The 21,944-nt window shown below is 29.6% G+C and overlaps 1 protein-coding gene and 1 non-coding gene across 2 annotated transcripts in view; one reads left to right on the top strand and one right to left on the bottom strand.

Moving 5' to 3' along the window:
- Positions 1 to 1,039: 1,039 nt before the first annotated feature.
- On the bottom strand, positions 1,040 to 1,123 carry TRNAS-CGA (transfer RNA serine (anticodon CGA)). Its single transcript has one exon. It is a non-coding gene; the product is annotated as a tRNA-Ser (tRNA).
- Positions 1,124 to 20,092: 18,969 nt separating this feature from the next.
- The window catches only part of LOC108550401 (echinoderm microtubule-associated protein-like 2), a 122,476-nt gene continuing 120,624 nt past the window's right edge, over positions 20,093 to 21,944 (top strand). The window contains exon 1 of the mRNA XM_017904143.1: positions 20,093 to 20,573. The gene's annotated coding sequence lies outside the window, so the exon portion shown is untranslated. The remainder of the gene's footprint in view (positions 20,574 to 21,944) is intronic.

Raw genomic sequence — 21,944 nt, 5'->3', positions numbered from 1 at the left:
GCCCGTGATAACCATTTTCGTACCGGGTGAGTGCCGCGAACCGACACGACTGGAACGCTATTCAGTGATTTAGTGCGATTGTTTTCCTGTGATTGAACCCCCGTGCCCTCCTCAAGTGCTTATACCTTGTCGAGGTGAGGGGGCTCGATTGCGCAATCGCGAAATAAGCTATTTCCTGATTCCCATACCCGCGTTCCTACTTTCGACTTTATATCTTGTGCTCGCGAGTGTGCTGTGCTTTGCTCTGAGCTATCAAGAGCTGATCCAGCTCGAAGGATCAGCTCTTGATAGCTCAGAGCAAAGCACAGCACACGGTATTTCAAGAATTAATAGGTCCTATGAAGTTGTTAGTTATAATCTATTGATGATAACTGCTTCAGATTAGATTTTATGTAATGTATGTATCATAGAAAGTATATAGGTGTACATGTATCGAGCTGGCACGTGCGTGAGGAGTATCAGTTCATAGCAAGATCAGTTGAGTAGACACGTAGTTAAGTGTGCACACTTAGCTTATCAGTGGCCTGAGTCAACAATTTCAAAGGGTAGGATAGACTAAACACGTGCAGACGTGCAGCCCTACTTCATGGATGTAATTTAAGTTACTATAAAGAAAGACATTATATTTGGTGGTATTTAAATTATTAAATATAATCGTGTTTCGTTTTATTTGCTTCATTTCTTACACCTAAATTATTGTATCATTTCACACAATTTTGTAATTATTTTTTATACAAAGGTAATTCGACTGTTACATGGAAATCAGGAACAAGTATATACAACGTATAAGTATATTACAACAAGAACATATGTGTTCAATTGAAATAATAAAATGATAACTGTCCACGATTTATTGCTCCGACACTCACAGTCAATCAAAATTTGCATATTATAGCTATATTTAGATAGTTAGGGCAATTTTCAAGTGACATAGAGTTATGGAGAGGTTAATACTCTCTTATGTATTGTTTGTCAATGATATATTTTAAGCAATATTGAGTAATAGGTAAACCAAAAAAGGGAGTTAAAAAAAAGAAATCGCTGCGGATAGGATTCGAACCTATGCGGGAACAATTCCCATTGGATTTCGAGTCCAACTCCTTAACCACTCGGACACCGCAGCTTATGCAATATATATTCTAAATTATTCTTATTAACAATATTTAATATTGAAAAATAATAATATTGAATACAATTAAACAAACGCTAACTGTGTTTGGAATTTGTACATACCAGAGAAAAATTTAACGAAATACACGAAAGTTTCAAGTAATGAAATGTATATCTTTAAAAACATTATATAAATTTATAAATATTATAATGACATTTGACACTGGCTATACATGATTAAAATATATATATATTTAACGTATATTATGTTGTTAAGAAAAATTATTTTTTAACATTTTACATTTCAGAATTAGTGAATTGTCAAATACTAATTTTGATTTTTGTAAGAAATAAATATACCGTGAAATAATATTGCGATAAATAATGCGTCATTTGTGAAAATGTTAGTGTCATAATAGATTCTGGTAACGGTATGAAACAAAAGATTAGTTTTGCCACCTAGCGGTGAATTTCTTAACTATCTTGCTATAACTTGATCGGTAATGTAGCAAAATTCTTCAATTTTAAAATTTGGACATTGGTGAATACTTTTTGGTACGTAATGTACACAATGTTGTATTATTACACATTTAATTTTATTATTAAAAATCTTTGGAGGTTAGTTACATACGTTTACTTAAAAAAAAAAATAAGTGAAGTGTAATTGTAATGTAAAATTACTTACAGCCAAAAATGATTAATTCTCCGAAATTAATAATTTATTAGTCTATAATTTAATCATTCATTAATTAAGCTAAAAAATATTATTTCGTCAAATTACTGTTACTGGATGTGATTCGACTATTAAATTCACGTAGACTAAATTTAATTACGTGTCCTACCCATTGACGTAATACACCAATGAATCAATGAAAAATAGTATAGCAAAATGTCATTATTACCATATTAGCAAGACTCGCTATTATTAATTAACCGTTGTTATATACAAATCCTAAGTTAATTTTCATAAAATTATATGACACTTTTAAATAATTATAATAAATTATTTGTATTTTTGGTTTCTCATTGTTTAAATTTAAATGGTATCAATTTATAACACACTACGTAAATTGATATTTCACACACTATATATTTTATTTCCATAATTTAGCACATTTTTAATTCATAAATATTCACGATTTCGTATTAATTATAAAATTATTTATAAATAGAGAAACATTATCGGTATATGCCACAACAAATAAAACGAATTTTATTTAACCTATTACACGAGATTAAAATTCTCAAGAAAGGTTATAGCAAATGAACACGAGTCACGAAGCTGTGCTAGTAAAGAAAATATCTACGAAACGTTGATTACCGACGTGCAGATTACTTTCTTAGTGGTGGTGTGACAAAATAAAATAGGTTTACTTTTCAAGCACTTCAGACGTTGATGGAATACGAAGTAACACACGACAAGAATGCAATGAATTCGATAATTCGAGTGATGTGAGTCGTGAGCGGTTTTACGTGTGCAGAATTGTTAATTAAGTGAAACACGTGATAGGTACGATGTGCTTCGTTTTAGCTGATCACTTATATAAGATTCACCTCTCAAACTAGCAGCAGTTCACTTTCCCAAACTAGCAAGATTATTTGAAACACGATATCGTAAATTTCGGCAAATATTTTTTCTAACCTGTTGAGTATTTGTACAGGAAATATGCTTTTACGTGACACAGTGCAGCGCTTAGTACCTACTAGACAGGGAATCCACGCGGACTGAACGTTGCCCCCGTCGCAGTCATTTGTTTGAAAAAAATTCTTATTCTATGACCCGTAGGATGGCGTTGTTGTCTTTACATTGTAACGCACCTTCAGCAGAACCAATGAGATTCGACGTGAAGCTAGTTATGTATTATTGCAACGTAGGGATAGTTGTGTATAGTTATATGGTATTAATTTAGTTGTGTATTTAATTGATAGTAATTTATTAATAAATTATTAATAATGTAAGTAGTTCAATTTAGTTTATTTATGATGTTTACTATGATAAACTAATTAATATTGTAGTCATAGATGTAAGAGTACGAAGATTGGGAAATTGAATGAGTATGAATACGAGAAATATTTATAATTGAATTTTGAAAATTGCACATTATTAATTATTTAACTATTAATTATTATTATAATTATTTAATTATTAATTATTTATTATTTATTTATTTATTTATTCGTTCATTCATTTATTTAATTATGTAACTTTTTAAACATTCGTTCATTTAATTATTTAATTGTTTATTCATTCATTCCAACATTCATTTATTTGCTTATTTATTAATTTGTTTATTTACTTATTTATTCGTTCATTTATTTACATGTTTCTAATTAATTAATTTATTTTCATTGGAAAGTTTAATTTATTATAATTGATGCATATTACATTTAAGTATATACTACAACTTAGTAATCCTAGTGTTAATATGATATAGAAGAAAACAAATTTCTTCCCAGAACTATATATAGTCTTATAGACTGTTAATTATTTTATGGAAAAGAACTTTCTCAGAAAAACTGTTAGGAAAACTTTAAATACTGTTCATGTTATGTAGAATTGTTCGAACTAAGCGGACACGTAGAAATCCAGCAGTTCTGTAGACTGTGGGAATTACCCAGGCATGGTGTCGGCACCTTCGATAGCGATAGTCATATCGGAAACCCTTCGCTCGACACCTGAACAATTTGTCGGCACAAAAACCACTTCCCTTGAGTCTAGTCACACCGATCGTTCTTATCAAAGTAGGTGCGAAGCTAGGAATTTTATAGCCAGGCTACCCAAGTCAAAGTTCTTTGCTAATTTACTAGCAACGACGTCATTTAAATTTTACAGTTACTTATAGTGAAGTATAGATTAATTTTTAATAGTTATATATAAAGTAATATCTTTCATTATAATTATATGTAATAAAATACAGTTTATATTATTATATTATAGTTATTTATAAAGAAACACAATATATTCCTTGCAGTTGCATATAAAGAAATACAGTTTATTCTTTATAATTACATGTAAAGGAACATAGTATATTTCTTAATGTTATTTAAAATGAAATATAGTTTACTTGTTGCAATTACTTATAAAGAAATGCAGTTTATTTCTTATAGTTACTTATGAAGAAATAAATTCAGAAAAATACACCAAAATTGTCAGTCAACTAAATATTAATCCAACACAACATTCCACTTATAAACTCGATTCTGAATAACAAGTGCAGTTACCATTTCATTGAAACTATCTTACACAAACGTACAGAATAATCCATATTAATACGTACACAATATACTCGACATTCTTGAAACACGGTTTGTTATAATTTTTGTATCATATTACTTAGAAACTGTGTTACTGGAGGGTTGGCCATAGAGATTAACTTAACTTAATAATATTAAAAGGAGATTAATTGATATTAATGAACAATTATACATATATTAAAATAAAATTTAAGTGGAAATAATTATATATCTAATAAAATTTAAGGTATTTAATTTATATTAATTTGGCGCCATTACCCAATTCTCGAGTTGGATAAAATTTCATAATACAGTACTCCCTACGACCATTCATCCTAATTTGTACGACTCTTGATGACCTCGACAGATTCACATCCACGACTTCCTTTACGTGTTCTCCACATTTTCGGACAAAAAGTGAAGTCATCACCGAGATGACAGATTCACGTGGACACCAAAGATGGAGACCATTAACAGGAGCCTAATCCAAGATCCACGCGTTGTTTCATCCATGTCAATCATATAAGTGAGTACCTAAAGATCAGTACCCAGCTTTGAGAAATTAAATTCCGAGATTAATATAGATTAATATAGAAATCTTTCAGTCATCTAATTGTAAATATTCTAAAACTAAACCTTCCACATTGTCTCATACCAAATAATAATAAAAGCAGAACTAAACAATGAAATACACCATAAATTAGACAATTATAATTAATACATGTGTAACAGCTACCAATTTTTATGCTTTCTGTGAAAAGCAATATAAAAATAATATAATTATATTTTTCAGAAATGTGGAAAATAAGTCGTGGTCTGTGGTTGGAATCTCTTCTTCGATCATGTCAAATTTGTTTGTAGTATAGAGGAGACCATAACTGCTCGACCTGGATGTAAAATACACAAGAATTCGCAAATCAATACTTTCTTTCCTTACTTCTGACAGTAAATGTACACGTACCTACAGCTTTTATAATCCAATACTCAACTTGGGCACTCAATCTCTCCTACACTGGTTCTGCAGTATATCAAAATGGATGATTCCTCCTTGTTCTTCTCTTAAATTCTTAAGTATTTCATTTAATTTTGAAAGTGTGCACTAAGGGTGTAATTATCGATAAAATTATTGATATATCCATACACTGAATGCTGAAGATCAAGATAGCTTGTAAGATATTAACCCTCTCGTGAATAATCGTTTCTGCAGTCTTAAGACGATCTTTCACTTAACTCACTAGCGCCACCACGGCTCATATCTCCAATAAATACCTACCGTAAATATCGTATATATTCTTGAATTATTTTCTAATTTTACTCGTATAATTTTGGAATTTCCCACTCATTATGTATGTCATATTGCTTGCACAATATTCTTTTCACCAATTTTTCGCCCGTACATGAAAGACCATACTCGTGAAAGTTTTAATATGTACTGTCCCGCGTGACCATGAATTTAACAATTGACGAACAACTGGAATCGTTGGCAGTTGATTAAAAATTCCCTCGAATGGAAATTTCGTGAATCGTGGACGGATTTGGTGGATCTTACAGACAGATAAGCCCATCGTGCCGATAAGCACGAATCACGCGTCAGGCAGTTTCAGCCTGACGGCGATTTGAATAAGAATTGCAAAACAAAGTGGCCACGCACGATGGCCATCGTATCCCAACAGCGGATACACTTTTACCTGGTGCATGCAAAGAAAGTCTTGAGGCGGGAAAGGAAGTAGAAGTGTTCGAGCTGTCTGTACGTAACCCACATTCGATGTGATTCGACACAATCCTGCTTCATCCGATTTTGCTCCTCCCACGTCCGTGGATCTATTTCAGGCAATCTATACGCATAAATATGTATCTGCTGTTATTGTATCTGGCTATTGATGGTGAAACTGGACAGTGGCATGAGGAAATTCGAGTTTCCGCAACAGATAGATATATGTATAGTACTGTTATATATATCGAGAAGTTGCGAAAAATTCGGCAAATTTAATAATAATAAAAAGAAAAATAATAATAACAGTTTACTGAGAGTGGTAGCAAAAATGTAATAAATGTGGTAATAAAAATTTAATAAAAATGGGAATAAATGTTTGATAAATATGATAATGAAAATTTAATAAATAATAGTAACAAAAATTTAATAGGAATAGAAATAAAAGTGTAAAATGTATAAATAATTGCAATAAAATTAAATATTATTAAAAATAGGATAAGGTCTTCTTTTATATGCATATACTTTCTGTTTCTGACGATTAATTATTATATTTACAATTTTTATGTTGTCTTTAATCTTTGTTATATTCGTTATTTGGTTTCATACATTCCATACAAATTTTATAAAGCAAATTTAATTTTTTGACAGACTTTCTAGAATTTTTGTATCTAATTCACCAGAAGTATACTTATGGAGACATTGATCAGGGGATTGTAGAGAACACATAATTGTCAGCACGTTATTTTCCCATAACTCTCACGAGCAATTTTTACACAGTTTTTCTGTTTGTTCTGGATCGTTACCTTACATAAATACGAAATTCTGACCGATTAATCCTTTCTCTGACGTCCTGTACAAGACCAGTAGTTTATTTCTTTCAAATAGCCAAGTGATTATCCCCATTCTGTATATCACTTATTCTTCCATTTATCATTTTGCCTATTCCTCTTAACTTTCCTATCTGAACTATGTGATGAATAATGATAGAAACCTTATTTTCATTTGAAATGCTGTTTTTCTTGCTACACGTCGTGGATTAATTTCAGTAACAGCTCTTACAACGTTATTATCGATAGCATTTTCCTGTCTTCGTCTTGTTTCACTTTTTTTCTATATAAAAAGATACAAAGATCAGTCTTGCATTTCCCAAACTATTGTAAAATTATCCTAACATTTATACGATTATCTGCAAATTCTACATTATCATCGTCAGAAACTTTTGTAACATTTTCTCAATTTCAATCTCACACAAAGAATTATAAAAATATTTTGATTTCTTCCAAAAACTAATAATGAGATTCTAATATTTTTGGCACAAATTTTGTCATACAGTATACATTTAGTATAGAATTTATAGAGTAGTAGACAAAATGATAGCAGACGCGAACATTTTCAGCGTTTCTTGAAAATAATGAAATACATGCAAATTTTACATACTCACCAGTATAAATTTCTTAATAATAGAAAAGGATTCTAACTAAGGTTGTCTATATGAAAGAAGATTAACTACAATGAATCAAACGCATACATTATGGTAACTATCATGGAACCAATTGTAAGGAACCCTCCATTAATAATAATGGAAGAAGATTAATCACAGTTTACATATTTTTCTTCAGATTTTGTTTATGAAAATAATCAGTACAGCAATACTATAACACCATTTATCAAAAATAAATCAACGATATTTGTTTGTTTGAAAATGGAAAAATTGTATGTATTTTCACCTATCAGAAATTGGCTATCAGGTTTAGAAAGTGATGGCTTTAAAAATATCAAATTTTATTATATTTACAAAAATATTAAATATTCCGAAGATAGTAATATTTTTCCCATATTTTTGATAACAGCATCTCACAGTATTGACCCTCCTACCTTATAAATTCAAATTTAATAATTTTTGTAACAATCAATTTGACACAACAGAATCATACGATATTAACCTTCCATTATAAAATTATATGATTTTGTTTTATACACATTGCTTTAAAGTTACTGGAAAAATTCTGAAAATATAAAAGTACGCAAGTGTTTTGTCGCATACCATAAATTGTTAGCAATCAACGCCAGAGCAATGTTGATATGTGGTATTGGTCAGCCAGATGTGTGCTCTAGAGCAGCAATTTCGATTCCACATGCAATATTTCGATATTAATTTGTATGCGTACCAACTATCGATTATCGAAGGTAACTAGGTTTGGTTTACGCGAGTATAATGATCGAACAGATGCAAATTGGTACGCTGATGGGGTTAGAAGAGGTAGAGTGATCGAAGTGTTCCATTGAAACGTGAAATTCACGATACACGATGATATTTCGTGGAATAGACGAGCTACAGGTGAATTCGTCGTGACAATCGAACAGCTTCGATAAATATTTGGAATATCGCCTGCTGGAATTTATGTAACGTACGACCTGGGTTCAATATTTGCTTGGAATTCTGCGTGAACAGGCATCAAATATTACCACGTACTTCTGTAATAGTAGTAATATTACTGTTATTGCAATTATTTCAATGTTACACAAATTTTAAAAATTTTCTATTACTTAGTAACCAAAAAATTTGTGTAGGTTTCTAAATCAATTTTTGATTAAATAAATAGTAGATTCATTGTAACAAGAAACAATTATTTAGCTATAACTATGATAGACGTTATTTAGGTTCGTATATATCAATAGTGAAATATATTTCATTAAGCAATGTTTTATTATATATCAATATTTATTATTAATTATTAAAGTATTCTATTATATAATATTTCATTATACATTATTACACAGTAAATTGTCATTTATTGCAAATAAAATAATATTTTAATGAGAATGTATACAAAAGTCTTATTATATATGAATGAAATATTCTGTTATATAATAGTTTATTACATATTATTTCGTTTCTTATTCATAAAATATTTGATCATATATAACTTTATTTAAGCTTTATACAACAAATTTGATTATAGATATATGAATGAAATTATGTATTATATAGTATTTTATTAATTACTCATAAAATTTATTGTTATACACTAATAAAATAGATTTCCATTTTGTACAAACAACTTTAATCGAAGAATGTTACAATATAAAAGAATATTATATTATATTTTATAATAATACATTTTATTTTATATATTATATTTTCTATCACATTCTCGATAAATTACAATATAAAGTAAAAGTGTAGTTGCAACAGTATGATAATATAAATATACTATAATATAAATTAATACTAATCGTCTCTATACTTGAACCGGAGAGAGTTTAAATCGCGTGATGACACGTATGTAAACAAAATTGTATTTACTAAGAGAGAGCCTCGAATCTTCTACGTATCTTCGTACATAAAATAAAAAATATTTATTAAAAAATAAACTATTAATTTACATATGAATGACACTTGCATGATTTTAAAGTGTCTTTAATAAATTATTGTTACTAAATTCATGTAATTTAATTTTGTTAGTTAATTAATTTGTTTGTTAATTAATATCATACGATATAACAAATAAACTGTTAAGGAAACATTTGCGACATTTAAATATGTCGATATATATACCATTTTAAATTTAAACATTATTTTATATACAAGATAGAAGCAATATTCAACGCACAGAATATATAAAATTAATATTTTTCCAAAATCATACAGAACTGATTGATATCTATTCTCTAATTTATTTTCAAATTTAATTTATCTTTGAATTCCTTATCCTTCGATAGTTACGTATATTTCATCTCATAATATACATTTCGACACACTCATAATTCAGTATTTATTTTCTATGTCTCATAAATTCTATTCTTGGTGTGAAACGAACACATACGTATATCGATTGAAGTATCGATTATAAAAGATTTCCATAGTTAACAACATGATTTTACACGTTTCCATTGAAACTTTCTCCCTTATTGAAAAGATACTTTATTATATCGTAAATTAACTGAGATTTATATAAATTCCATAATTCTTAATGCTGCTTGCACAAATCTGTTTTCTTGTGAATGGCCGAGTATGGTTGACTAATCGCTAATAAATCTTTCACGAGGTAATTTATCATCGAACACGTACTATTCCAATACCACCATGGAGCAATTAATTTTTAAGAAGATGAAAAATTCCACACGCCGCCGGCTTTCAAGGAGCATTAATAATAGGCTCCCCTGAGTAACCACGAGTATTGTACTTAGAATGTACACACATAAAGACAGTAGTTACCGCGCACACTGTAATGTATGCACAATAGCGAAAACTGCAGAAGGCTGTATTTTCCTTTGCTCTAAGTGTCGACAGTGGCTGTGTAATGGATTACGTGCTACTTCGTTGATATTTCATAACAGTATAAATCGCAAATTATAACCTTTATGTATTTCGACACGAACAGGGTAACCTAACCTAACTTAACTTAACAAGATAAAATGAAATTTTGTATATTTACTGTGTTGATTATTTTCCAACTATTTTTCAGTTACTGTTTTATTACTTTTTAGTTACTTTTCAATTATTTCTTGATTAAACTTTAATTACTTTTCAATTACTTTTTGGTTATTTTCAGATCACTTTTTTATTATTTCTTGGTTCTTCAGAATGAAAATATACTTTATTGAGTAATATATATAATTTATATATAATTACTTACAGTAATATTAATATTATATTAACTATAGTATTACCTTAATTATTATAATTAGTAACTCAAATAATCAATAAATGTGTTTCAGCAAATATAGATATAAAGGCGATTATTTAAAGAAGCGATAAGAAATCAATTCTTTATCTTTGAGCAGTATTATTATTATTAGCACACAAGACGATTAAATCCTTTATCTGCTATATAACTTCTGTCCACACACGATACACACAACAGTGATAAAATGTATCATAAACAAACCTTTTTGTTTAAGTCTTGCAACAATACGATAAAAAAATACATCCATACTTGTGTACTTTATTCAAATGCAAATTGGCTTAAAGTTCAAGACTACGAACCGTAAGAAAAATAATAAATATCGTTTACAACAAGAAGTATGTTCATAATAACTTAAAATGTCTTTATCTACAATCAATCAAAAAGGTATTCAAACACACAGATTATTATTAGTGGCGGATGAAATATCAATAACAATAAGAACAATTCTTTAATTAATTACAAAAATGGTAAAATATAAATCTAATTAATTTCTCGCAATCACGCGCTCATACCTATTTTCTCTATTACGACTCAATTACAACTGACCTATGCCCAATCTCTCTGGTTTGTTCTTTCTATTTTCATACATTACACGGACATACACAATTCACGCACACCTCAATCATTGCACGCATACTCATTTATCACAATAACCTGAATCCATTAGATATTGGAATCCCATGCATACTTGTCCCACTCATCCCTTTCTTACAGACATTGCTCCTTTATTATATCAATATATATGTATTCAAAATCTATGTTAATTATTACCAGAGATGATATATAATTCAGAAGATGAAGAGAATTTGAGAGAATCGTTCTAGTTATAGGAATAGTTTTCTATCAGTATGAGACATTTTTTAAATCAGTATAAACAATTTCCTAATAGGAATAGGACATGGATTTAGAAAACGTGTCTGAACAAAGTTTGTAGCAATATGAGAACTTGACTATTTGGAATAAGAAAATTGTTTGAGTGCTACGTTCTAAGGACATCTTCTCGAGTCTCTATGAACATTTTTTGATCAAATACTAATATTACTGATTTAGATTCGCGTGCTTGAAGGGAATCAAGTTGGAGTCAGAGTGCTTAGTTGTTTGGAATATGGCGAGTGTTTGGAAGTTGAATTGTAGATTGATCTTGTATACTAGGATCTGACGTTTCCCATTCTCAAAATTTGTTCTGTCAATTTTCTGGTGGAATGTATGCGTTGATTGTTCAGACTAGGATAACTGATTTGGAGCTAATTAGCGAAGATTATGCATATATTGAGATTTAACAGCTATTTTTTTGTTTTCAAACACGTGTTTGAACAATTTTCTGATGAGACATCTACTGCTCGTTGATAATGGATATTACTCATTTATCACGATAACCTGAATCCATTAGATATTGGCATCCCATGCATACTTGTCCCACTCATCCATTTCTTAGAGACATCGCTTTTTTATTATATCAACACATATATACTCAAAAATCTATGTAACCATTACCACAACTATTTACTCTTATATTTTCAACTCCACCTCAAATTTTGAATCGTATATCAACTATGTTCCACTCAACATAATTTGAAACTCTGTTTCATCTATGAAAAACAAAACTTTTTAACTCTATATTAACCATAGAAAAATACAAATTTAAAATCCCATGTTAACTATATTCTGGTCCAACGTAACATATTTATCGTCGTCATTATATATTTATTTACTTAAAATATACATTTATTTAAAACACCGATCTTAAAAGCCAAATTAAACGATCAATTAAATATATTTTATAAGCGACTATATACCTCACAATGCTATAAGCAACATGAGTAATAACAACATAAGTAAACAAGTTAAAAAATCGGGATATTTTCATCTTCGTGTTGCTGCGATTTAATAAAACATATTAGCAATAAATCATTGGAAAACGAAGCAAAATCATCGTTTAGAAAGCTGGATATCGCAAGAAACATTATTAAACATACTTTCATTGCAACACTGTACTACTAATCGAAGCGATTTGTAATATTCAGTGGAAATAAATTGTGATATTTCCAGGATCGAATAAATGAAACATCACGTGATGATAAAACGCTGATAACTTCGGCTCGGTGCAGACCTCGCAGAAGGTTAATTTACGATGGCAAAAAGCGATACGTTTGATCTCATAGGAACTCGCCTTAAACGCAGTTTGTCGTAGAGAGGGAAAACGAATGCGTCTTAATAGCGTGCATTCAGCTTGAATGAGAGGCATAGGTTATGTATCGCTGCGCCAAACAAGTGAATAAATTGCGAGAAATTCACACTTTTATTCATTAATTTTTTGCTTGTTCCGGTCTTAGACGGAGCCCACGAAGAAACCGGTTTCCATCGTGAAATTTCTCTTAGCCAGACTGAATTGAACGGAAGAACGTTATTATTGTTGTACCGCCGCATTCGCCATTCGGTCGAGGAAGGAACGAATGTGTATACACTCGTACACGAAAGTATTCGAGCATTTACAGTTCGCGACAAAATGATAGCACACTGTATGGTTTTCACTGTTTTTCGAGCACAGTGGAACGTCTCCCATCCGCGATAATAAGTATGTACAAAGAGAAATGAGCCTGTGAGTAAACAAATAAAATTTATATAAAGAAGACTTAATCCGTAAATAAATAAATAAATAAATAGAATTTATATAAAGGAGACTCAACCCGTGAATAAATAAACAAATAACATTTATACAATGGGGAATGAACACGTAAATAAATAAATAAATAAAATTTACACAATGGGGAATGAACTCATAAATAAATAAATAAATAAATAAAATTTACACAATGGGGAATGAACCTGTAAGTAAATAAATAAATAAATAAGTAAAATTTATACAATGGGGAATGAACCCATAAATAAATAAATAAATAAATAAGTAATATGGAGGCAAAATTATTTAGATAATAGAATCAAAATTTTTCTTACATTAAATTTCATTTATTTAAGCAGACTTAAATTTAAACTTAACTTAAACTTAAATTTAATTGTTTGTTTAAATTTAAACTTAAACTTAAATTTTTAATTGAAAGAGACTTTATTTCTTCGAAAAGGAACTTATATTTTTAACAAAGAGAGACTTCGTAGATTTGAAAGAAGACTTAAATTTTTCCCGCAAAGAAAACAAAATTCACAGTTTATTTACATATGGCTGCTTATGACCATATATTTTGGCTGGTGAGTCACGTAAGTGTTTAAATGTAAGTAAATGCGTTGAATTATATTCTGTTTGAGCCTCAAACCAACGAAATCCTATTTCGAATGCTTCGAATGTTTTAACACGAGATGTTATTCTCAGCATTGCTTTCGTATGTTATTTTAGCTTTTGTTAAATTTATTTCTACGAAATCCTCGTTACTATCATCGTATTTATGGAATCTCCACCTTGTCATATTATTTCATATTTAATTTTCATATTTCAAACTATACGTTTTCGCTTTGTTCCCATCTTGATAGTACACGCTGTTAGAGTCATACTAAATTGTTTTGTTTAGGATACATTCGGTCGAACGAGGTAAATTATGTTTACGTTTACAGTTTGTAAATATTGTCACGAAACGCTGTTTGAATAATAGAACATTCGGAAAATGGAATTTTGAATATGGGAGCTTGTATTGTATTTTCGAATCTATATAGCAAAAAAAAAAAACACACAAAATCGCCTGATTATAAATGAAATTTGATTTTATAGAGTGAGGTTGGTATAATTTGAAGCAGTCAATAAAGATATCGAGCAAAAAATTTTTATTAAGAAATTCATATTTTTTAATTATTTATCTCATAAATGTAAAGTGATAAGCAGTTCTTGCTCCTAGATTCGGGTTCAGTGTATGAAAATATATAGAAAGCATTTGCAAGAAGCCAAAGATCTCTTGATTTAATCTTTGGTACCTGTGTTATCATTTTTGATAGTGTTTTGTGTTATCATCCTTTACACAAACGAGTAAAATTTATAGAAAGGAATAATGTCCTGTTTGAGGGTGCAAGTTTGCCATCAATAAATTGTTGATTTCATTATACTATGAAAGTCCTGTGTATTTTGAGTCTCACTGAGTATTAGTCGCTGTATTTTCAATTCTATGCATAAATTCTTCATGTGGAGAAGACTAGGTAAATAAAATCAATTTTCTGTGTACTTTAACAAGAAATTTTAGAAAAAAATGGTACCTTTTCCATGCATACGATATTTATTTATAACTCTACAACAAAAGTGTACAATATTTATTTGTAACTCTGCAACATTTATCCCTTCTTTTGATTTTTAGGGTAAATTCTCATTGTTCGATAAGAAAACACAGAACACCCTGTATAACAAGAAAAAAATATCACTAAAATCAGAAAATAATTAATATATATGACATTCTCACTTTTTATACATTTGTTCTAAATACGAGCCATGGTGGCGCTAGTTACTTAATAGAAAACCATCATAAGGTTGACAGAGAAACGAAAGACAAATGCTCAACCAAAATTCTGTATTTTTCAATTAATAGTGTATCGAATTAACATAATAGAATACATTAAAATACTTTTGTGACTTACTGTTGCTAGATGTTTATAATAAATTTACTATAAATATTGTACGTTGATATAATTTCAAGGCTTCTCTCTTTTTATGTATTGGCATCATATTATTTTTGGTTTAACGTGAATATTTATCTCATTAAAAGTGAAAAATGTAAACGTTGAAATACTTTCGTGTGAGAGTGTATATGTACGACAACTCGTTCCCTCACAGCAGGAATTCGAGCCTTCATTTTTACTGCTACCTTTCCACGATTATGAACACCTCGACGAATATCGGTAAAAACGTCGAATTACTAGAAGCTGTTAACTTCTAACAAGCGAATTCCATTTTTATAGCTACTAAACACGGCTGGATAGTTATTTATTATTTCGTCGTGTTCCGTCGAATGCCGTTCGTGTTTAACAATGGATGTGTAAAACTCATTGGTAGAGTTTAGTAGAGGATTGTGAATATTTTATGGGTTGAATCGTAATTATGGTTTATTATGTTTCGGCACTAAATCGAAAATCTGTAACAAAGTGACGGAATTAAATTAGGCAGAATGGTGAAGAAGTGATGATTACAATAACAAAAGTAAGTTAATTTGAATGCTAAATAAACGAGGTTAATGGTAACGAGAATGAATTAAATCGTAAAGAAATAGTTATTAGTAATAATAAGAATGAATTAAATAGAATACTAAATTGATAGTGTTAATAGTAAGGAAATAAATTAAATATAATTTAATACCAATGAGAATAGATTATAAATGAAAATAGATGTTAAATAAAATGAATAAAAATAAATTCAATAGAATCCTAAACTCTCGTGGAAATAACGAAGAGAAAAATTAATTAGTATGTTAAAGAAATAAGACAAATTTATTGTTGGTAACTCAAAATTTAGTGCAATAATATTTTCAAAAAAAAATTATTTTTAAGAGAATAATATAAATAAATAGAAAATTACCGAGTCAAAAATTATAATCATAAATTATGTAATTTATGGAATAAGATAAATTGAAGAAAGTGTAATTAATGATTTCTTTTTTGATAATACTTTAAAATGAACATAAAAAATGGAACGTTGAATAACTTTTATAATCATAATTATATATTATATTTAATTTCTATTTTTAAAAAATTTATAATCAAAAGATTATGATAAAAACTGTTATTGCGAAGAAGATTTTCTAAAAATATGTTATTTTACAATTTGATAAATCCTTATGACATATTACATTTAAAATAATACCATTTATTTCAATTGTACCTCAATAATTTCACTTTTGAAAAAACCTTACAATTTAGTATCATAATTCCAAACTTATATTTTTGAAATTTGTAATATAGTATTATATTATTTATACTATAATATTAATGTAATTTTATACTGTAATATTAATATAATATTACTTACCATAGATTAATATGTAACTGTATTTCTGCTCATTTATTTTCCTAACAACTATAAATCATTAGTTCGCAAATGGCCCGCAACGACTGCGATTCACTTCGGATTTCTCGTTTCGAAGTAATTTTACGCAACGTTCTCTCATATATTCATAAGCAAGTCGCCTTTCGCACGTACGGTTAATATTGTACGTTAATCTATACACTGTATTTTTATCACGCTTGCGCCTGTTACTATTTTTGTTTCGGTAAATGAGCACTTAGGAAAGCAGATGTAGCGAAAGCGACTCATTTCTTTCACGCAACGTCGTTGAAGCACACCTGTTGCCTCACGTTCAACGCTGTATTAATCGATCGATTTGTTAAATTCGATGCTTCGTATTTTCCTAAATTCATGTCGAAATTTGTCGTAATCGTTGGAAAAAATTTTCTTCGTACACGATTCATTAGCAACAAAAATATCGCGTATTTTTCTGAATTTTATACGACACGTGGAGTTCAAATCGACCCACCTGTCAATTGACATATATATAACATACTACTCGGATAACATACTTTTATACTTCGATAGCCTACTTCCTTAAAATTTTCCACTAGCAAATTATTAATACAAGAGGCTCTCTAGATTTATTATACTATTATTACAAAATTTATCAGCATCATCAACAGTACCTATTTTCAGTTAAACTATATAACAGTTTTTAAGATCAGAATTAACGAATCAGACTATGTACCTGATATCAGACTTTGTTCATGCAATTATTGAATATATAAAACTGGTTTTAAAAAAGTTAAGGTTTATTTTCGTATAGGGAGAAATATAATTATATATATTTACGTATGTATGTACTTATTTGTTTTCATTATAATACGTTAGTTATTATTACTTGTATACACGAACTTTAGGCATGAGTCGGTAGTTCTAATGTTAAAGAATAAATTTGAGTAAATATCAAGTGAAACGAATAAGAACATAAATAAATGAAATTCACTAAAGAAAGGGAATTTAAAAATTATGTAAAAAATCTGTAAATAATACGAGTGGTATATAAACAAGAAAGATTTATTTTAAGAGAAAAAAGAATTATTAAACAATATACTGATTAATTATATTACAATGTTAACTAATTTATTGATGTAATATATCTACTTTTTAAACAATTGTGACTTGATGCTGAGAAATAAGAAAAAAATCAAAATAATTATTGCATCTTAAAAGGAGCCTAAATACCAATATTCAATATTAACTATTTCATTAACATAATATATTTATTTATTAAACAACTCAATTATTCAAATATAAAGAAATAGATCAATACCCAAGTATATCACACAATGGTACAAAAATCGAAACAAAATGATCACTCCATTTTACAAAAAATAAAACTCAAATAACAATATGCAATATTAAAAATTTTATTAACTTAATATAAATAAAAGAGAAATAAACATAATATCAATATTAAATAATCTATTAACTAAATACATTTAATTAGTAAGAAAATATATCAAAAGAAAATGAAATAATCATTCTATATTACGAAAAAGGAATCCAAATAGTAATGTTCAATACTAACTAACCTATTAGGATAATCTATTTATTTAATAAACAATCCAGTCACACAAACACAAAATTTTTTTTGTAATACTCAACCTATTACACACATAACTATTAATTTATTAACTAAACATATAACTAACAAAATAAACTAAAAACAAATGTCTTCGTTTGCTTTAAATGTATTATAAATTAAATAATTGATCTTATCAAAGCTACGAATTCATTATAATAGTGCAATTGTTTAGCATTTCGATGTATATTTTACACTTTAGAGGATCATCAAATCTTATATGAATAAATAGAGATATTTATAAAATTTCTTTTTATCCGTATTATTTAATTAAATATTTATTAAAAATTATTTCAATTTTAATAACATTTTTATTCACCGATTTTCAGTATCTTAATTATGTTACAGGACCTGACAATTTTAAAATAGCAAATTCAATATCAACTCTTCCTCATATTAAACCTGAATGATGTTTTTCAATAGAAAATTATTTTACTATTAATTTATTTTAATTTTAATATTTTTATTCGATAATTTTCAGTGCTCTTATGATATTAAAGATCCTGATAATTTTAAAATAGCAAATTCGGTATCAGCTCCACACATTAAACCTAAATGATACCTTTTACTAATAAATTGTTTTATTTTACTAGAATGTAAACTAATACGACACAAATAAAACGATAAAATTATTTCTTCTAAATTCTTTCCTTGTAGCACTTTCATAGTCAACTATATATGAGCCGTTCACTGCATAAATTGATTAACTCCAAAAAACAAAAAGTAGAGAAATGCAATGAAATAATGTACATCGTTTTTTGAAATTTCCTTTATAATTTAAATCGAAATAAATATTGTAGAATGCATAAATACAAATATAACTTTCATCTAACGGTATATAAAATTCATAAGAAAAAATAGCCAAGAGATAATCGTTAGTAATGTCACCATTTTTATGTTACTGGAAGAGTTAATCGATTTGGCAAGCGAAAAAGTAATAAATTTAAATTTTACTAAATTTTACTTAAATTCTGATAAGACGTTTCTAAAAAATTCACCGTTATCATTCATGGCTTGTTATGACTCATGCATTTGAGTTGCATTATTGCAACGATTTACATTAGAGTACGGAGTTAATCAAAGTGACTTCTGAAATAAATTATTTATTATTCAGTGGCCAACAAATTTTTGTCGTTTAATGGTGATAATCTTAATTATCAGGGAAAGTTATTATAAATATAAAATGTTATGACTGTACTAAGTGCTTTGACACTTAAATTTAAGATTTTTCAAAAAGTGGAGTTAATCGATTTGTGCAGTGAACGGCTCATATATCCCTTAATAACACGTTGACTACCACGAATTTTTCATATGACATGCTCAGAGAGCCACGATAAAATTTTCATTATTCTTAACATATTACGACAAATTATCAATCAATATAGCCAAAAAAAGGAGTAAAAATGCAGCATATATTATCAATTTTCTCTATTCATTTACGTTCGAATTTTCAAAGAGTTCTTAAAACAAACAAAATATCATAAATTTAAAAAATATATCGTGACCGCCGGTATACGGTGACCACCGTGGTAGTGAAGGTGTTAAAAAGACGAGAGAAACCGGAATACCAATTTCTCCGAGCTATCCCATTGCACATTCCGCTTCTAAATTCGACGCGGCGTCCGGTCGATCGGTTCCCGGTCGCCAAGCTACGTCACTGCGTCGACTCACACCTGTTGCCCTGAATAGAACACGCGGGTGATACGTCACTGGCCGTAAACTGTTGGCACGGCTCACCTGTTGGCCTCAACAGTGCTTGGCTGGGTTGTTGAGCGTGCGGTTCCTTTCGCCCGGCGCTGCTTCGCGATCACTTCGTTATCGTGTCTCCGTCGTCTGGCCGTGCGTTACTTTGTGAATCGGCCAGCAATCGATCGTCCAACGAAATTATTCCGCCGGTATCCACAATTATTCCATCGTGGCCGTGGCAAGGGTGAGCATAGGCGGTAGCATCGACGACGCCCACAGGAACGGAAACAGCGTCGCCCGTAGAAGGGAGGAAAGCGAAAAGGGAGGAAAGGGGAGGACAGCAGGACTTTCCACGGATTCCTGAACACGGTGGATTCGCGTCGTAGCCGGATTGTATGCAAATACCCGAAGAAATATCCGCGAGCTTGTATCTGCCTCTGTGTCTGACCCCACCAGCCTCCGCTCGGCTATCGTGTCGTTATTTACGCTGCTGACTAACGTTCCCGTGGAAGAGGTCCACTCCAGCCGATCGTGCATACCGCGCGATCGTTTCGCACACAGGTAATTTCCAGCATCTTATTCTTCAATTTTACATCTTCCGTGTCTTTGTCCTTTTTTCGGGACGCCTTTTGTTTGTTTCCGCGCAGTGAAATGGTTCCGAGTTGTTGGCTCGTTGGAGTGAAGGAGAGAGGGACGTGATGATAGGAGATAGCGTGTATGAAGATGATTAGGGTATTTAGATTTGGGGATTTGTTGTTGGCTCGTTGGAGTGAAGGAGAGAGGGACGTGATGATAGGAGATAGCGTGTATGAAGATTAGGGTATTTAGATTTGGGGATATTGATAATTGGTTATCGAGGTTATTCGAGCATTTATGTTAACGGGAGGATCCGTTGCGGTTCTTTTGGATTTTTATGATTTTGGAGGTTTAGATGATGAAGATTGATATGAACGAGGAAATTGAAAAGCATAGTAACGGTATAATTGGAGAAATATTATTAAAATGTTGTACCAGTTATAGTATATTTTATAGCATGAATCGTGTTATAAAAATAAAAATGAAACCTTTTTGAATTGCTGGGTATGTTATCTAATCGATGATTATTGAGAAAAATAGAGAGGATTCTAGTGTTTTTAGAGATCTACAGGCAAATGATTGCTATTAACAAAGGAATAAAATATTACAATAATTATACAACTAAAGAAAGACTATCAAAATATTATGTCTATAATATTGCATTATAAATCATGTTAAAAAAGCACCGTGGTGGTAAAACAGAATAATAATAGTATAATTACATAAATATTCTTGAAATATTATACTATATATGTTATAAATCATATTACAAACTATATATATTAATTTATTTTTGAAATATTTCATTCTATATATTATAAATTAAATTACACTAGAGAAAATAATAAAAAATAGAAATAAAAATAAGAATAATAATAATAGCAATAGGAATATTATTATTACTCGTTATTATTGTTATTGTTGTCGATATAAAGATAATCGAACAAGAAAAATGACAATAAGGATAATCTATAATAGATGTACAAAATAATTTGCGGAGTATATATAGAGAGATTGGAGTCTTGCAAGTCATGTGGGGTTATGGAGGATTAAGAAGAGATGTAAGGGGATATCTGGGTGTTTAATGACAAGACAGCAAAGGTATCGAGACGAAGCACGAAAGTTTCCGCGTTAAACTGTGACCTTGGGGTAGTCTTCGATCAAACTGGAAATTCAAATTGGGCTTCGAGGAAAACGAGATATCTCGTTAAATGTCAATCGACTGCATTGAATCCTGAAACAGTTCGTATTCCTGGGAACGAAATCGAAACAGGAGCGATACGCAAACGAAAGTTGAACGTAATGTACGTGCTGAACGTACAGACTCGGTGAAGAATTGTAAAAACTGTTTTTCAT

The sequence above is a fragment of the Eufriesea mexicana genome, unplaced genomic scaffold, assembly GCF_001483705.2.
Source record: "Eufriesea mexicana isolate 0111107269 unplaced genomic scaffold, ASM148370v2 scaffold2716, whole genome shotgun sequence".
In the NCBI taxonomy this organism is placed as follows: Eukaryota; Metazoa; Arthropoda; class Insecta; order Hymenoptera; family Apidae; genus Eufriesea; species Eufriesea mexicana.
This window is presented reverse-complemented; position numbering and strand designations above follow the sequence as displayed.